This window comes from Dasypus novemcinctus, chromosome 17 (genome assembly GCF_030445035.2).
Source record: "Dasypus novemcinctus isolate mDasNov1 chromosome 17, mDasNov1.1.hap2, whole genome shotgun sequence".
NCBI lineage: Eukaryota > Metazoa > Chordata > Mammalia > Cingulata > Dasypodidae > Dasypus > Dasypus novemcinctus.
The window spans coordinates 14,544,008-14,547,848 of record NC_080689.1 but is presented as its reverse complement, the minus strand read 5'-3'; the positions used below and the strand labels follow the sequence as shown (position 1 = coordinate 14,547,848).

General features: G+C 43.2%; 1 long non-coding RNA gene across 1 annotated transcript; it reads left to right on the top strand.

Annotated features, from left to right (window-relative positions):
- Positions 1–564: 564 nt before the first annotated feature.
- On the top strand, positions 565–1,547 carry LOC139436698 (uncharacterized). Its single transcript, XR_011646040.1, has 2 exons — positions 565–915; positions 1,432–1,547. It is a non-coding gene; the product is annotated as an uncharacterized lncRNA (long non-coding RNA).
- The last annotated feature ends 2,294 nt before the right edge of the window (positions 1,548–3,841 follow it).

Here is a 3,841-nt window from a genome sequence, read left to right as displayed (position 1 = left end):
TGGGCCACCAGGGTTTAGGGGACTCAGACCTGGCAACCTCAAGTCCGGTTAACAGGAAGCCTGGGAGCACCACAGTGCATCACAGCCTTCAGGGATCCCCGCAGGTGGGTGCCAGCCCTATGGGTGAGGTCACATCCACAAGCTCTATCCTGTGTTCTGTACCCCACAATTCACTCACTAGGGTCTATTCTGTGGATATATCACCAATTGACTTCAGGACCCCTCCCATCCTGTGATCCCCCAGAATGGCCACCTGGGGGTGCCTCTAGGCTGCAGCCAATTTAATGACTCAGATCAATAGCCAGGTCTGGGGAGGGGCTCCAGCCGGAAACGCTAATAACAGAGTCCAAACCCGAAATTTCCACGCTTCACAAAATATTCCCCTAATCAGCTTTCAAATGTCTCCCACCCTACCAGACCCTGGTGGCGTCTCTTTATTGCTATCACTTTAAGTCCACTGTAGATCAGCAGCCGGGCTTGGGAGGGGGCGTGGCTCTAGGCGGAAGCACTATTGTTTGTGTCCGCAATCAAAAATTCCCCCCGCTTTGCCATAAAACTCCCGTTTGTCTCCCCAAATCGGTCTGCAAGCGCCTCCTGTCCTATTAACCCCCCAATAGGCCGCTCAGTGCTTATGAATTCCCCAGTACTGCAGAGCCTCCAAAAAAAAAAAATAAAACCGCCCCTGCAGTGCCTGGTGCCGGGGCAGCGCCCGATGCCATGGCTCCACCCACCCAAGGAGGGAACTTTCCGCTCACAGCCGGGACCTCTGTGTTTATTTTATAGACGTATGTTCTCTGTTACCTTCCCACCAAATCGTTGTCCAGATACCTCCTGACCCACAAAAATCCCAAAACAGCCTGGTCCGGAAGAGGCTCCAACGCCGCCCAGCCGTTTCCCTACAGGAGATACTATCAGGCAAGTTCTCTCAGCCACCATCTTGCCCCACCCAATGTTCACTTTTTAAATGAGAAACAGATGCCTAGCAAGTAAGAGATTTATTGGAAAAATGCCTGTGGAGGGAAAAAGTGTGTTTGTGTGTGTGTGGAGGCAGAGAAGTTTGGGAGAGCTGTCAGAGCTTGGTGGAGGTCTAAATCCTGTGAAGGAAAGAGGGAAGGGTGGAAAGTAGGCAGGGAAAGTCTTAGACTGTGGTTCAGTTCTAAGAATGCATTACAAAGGCTTTGGGGCGCTCTCAAACCAAAGTTGCCCATTAGAGAAAATGTTCCTGTTGGGAAGGGAAGTAGAGACAGGTCTGGGGTCAGGGCCAGGTGAAGGGGTGAAGAACTTTGTCCGGTGACCTCAGAACCTTGGTTTAGAGACATTACCACCAATTGTTTGGACTAAATTTCATAGTTGCAGTTAGAACTATTCAGTCAATTTTTGAGGAACCATGAGACCAGCCTTTTTGCTAACAGAATTGTCTTTATCTTTCAGGTGTGTGCTGAAAGGAAAAAGGTCCATAATTTCTAGTTCTTGCCTGAACAACTTGAACGAGTTCAGAAAGTCATTTCTACGCGAAAAGTAGAAATAAAGTGAATTTTAAAAAATCATGAGATAAGGTAGTCTGGATTTTGTCTCCTTCTCTTTAGAATTCTGTGTAGATTATCAGAAAAGTGTCAGCCATTTTCCTCCTATGGTCTTCATTGAATATCTCCTTGTGTTACTGAGGAGGCATTCTTTCAGTCCCTTACAGTCCCTGAAAGACAATGAAGTCATACTGGAGATATTGGATAGGAATTCTATTCTGAATGTATTCTCTCTGAAGTGAAACTTTATAGGCAACTAAAAAGTACTGATTCTTATTACAAGAGCACATCACAATCTATTTTCTTTCAAAGAGTAATATTTTGAGAAAACCTTAGAGTTATTGGCAGAATAGCTAAAAATTAAATTAACATGTTAATATTCTGGATTCCTTCAGCTTTCTATCTGCTCCCGTGGCTTTCTTTCTCCCAGGTTCTGTTGATTTCAGCTTCTGGCTTCTGCGACCTTCTCTCTTAGCTTCTGAAGGAGGGAGTGTTTCCCTCTGAAAGCCTGTGTATTTCTCTAACCCCCTCTGTGTCCATCCCATTTATGAGAGACTCCAGCAGGAGGATTAAGACCCACTGTGAGTCATGGCTTACTGAATTAATCTAATCAAATGGTCCCATATGCAATGGGTTCATACCCACAGGAATGGGCCATTTTCAAGACCATGGACTCCTAATGATAATTATAACATAGAAGAGATCAAATACCTATATTGTCAGGCTACTAGTCTCTTCATCAGGGCAAAATGGTATTAGAGCTTCTTCTCCCACCCCATCTCTAGCTAAAACTTTGCTAGCTCCCTCACAGGAGCTCTTGATACTTTTTAGAGTTTCTTGTGGTTATTTCTATTTCCATGCCCCTTGCATTGAATGCAGAAAGGGATGGTTTCTCCATGGGCCATTGGAAGAATTTCTAAGAGCCATGGAGGCCATTGTGACTCAGATAGCTGCATATTGTGAATTATTGTTGCACTGGAATCCTGGGGCTATCTAATGGTGAAGAGATTTAAATTGCATTACAAATTATTCTATGCTATGGGGTATAATTAGCTAGCAACATGGTACCCCAGGCCATTCTTGGGGCTTCCTCAAAAGACCTGAGAACAACTGGGAATAACTACAGGAAAACTTCACAAATTTGAACTGGTAGAAGTGAGTAGAGATGAAAGGCCAAGCTTAATTTCAGAATTATTTTATTTTTTAAAGTTCTTTTGTTTATTCACCCTCCCACGCTCCCGTTATTTGCACTGGCTCTCTGCTCTCTGTGTTCATTTGGCTATGTGCTCATCTACTCTGTAGGAGGCACTGGGAACTAAATCTGGGACCTCCCAAGTGGGAGAGAGGCACTCAATCAGTTGAGCCACCTCAGCTTCCTGCTTTGTTGTGTCACTCATTATCTTTCTTCTTTGTCTCTCCTTGTTGCATTATCTTGTTGCATCAGCTTGCTGCACCAGTTTGCTGTCTTGCGTCATCTTCTCCAGGAGGGACCAGGAACCAAACCTGGGACCTCCCATGTGGGGGGCAGGAGTCCAATCACTTGAGCCACACCCACTTCCTGCTTTCAGAATTATTTTAAAGCCATAATGATGAATTCATTTAAATTACATATGACCGCTTAGAATAATTACTAATTAATGTTTCTAAGAAGAGATCTTAACCAATTTGATTCAATAGAGTCTAAGTATTCTCGATAACTAACAGCAGGACCATGCTGTACATCATACATTTTCAGTAAATGTATGTTGATTTGTGTAGGAATAATGAAAATATAAAAGTTCTTTAATACAGTTTTAATCTTGTAAGTTGTAAGTAGGCTGCACATTCTTTCTGAAACTTTGTTTACACAATTAATAGCCAGCAAGACATTTTTCTTAGCTATCACAAAAACAAACAAGCTCGGCACAAATTTCCCCACAGTTTCTGATTCAGTAGGTCTGAAGTGGAGTCTGAGAATTTACTTTTCTAACATGTTCCCAGGTGATGCTGATTTTCTGGTCCTTTGAGACCTCTGTCCCAGGAATTAAGAAAAATGGTTGCAAGTTATTGTCCCTGGCAGTTAATTCGACCTCTGAAAACAGGTGCCAAAGCAGCAGAGTTTTGAAATAGAAAATTCAATCAGTTTGTAAGCCTAATAAATTAGCTCTGTCCATAGCCAAAGAAGCCAGATCTTTTTTTTTTTTCTTTTTTTTTTAAATTTTTTTATTTTTTATTGACTTTGTAATAATATTACATTAAAAATATATATGTGAGGTCCCATTCAACCCCATCCCCCCACCCCCCCTCTCCCCCCCCCAACAACACTCGTTCCCATCATC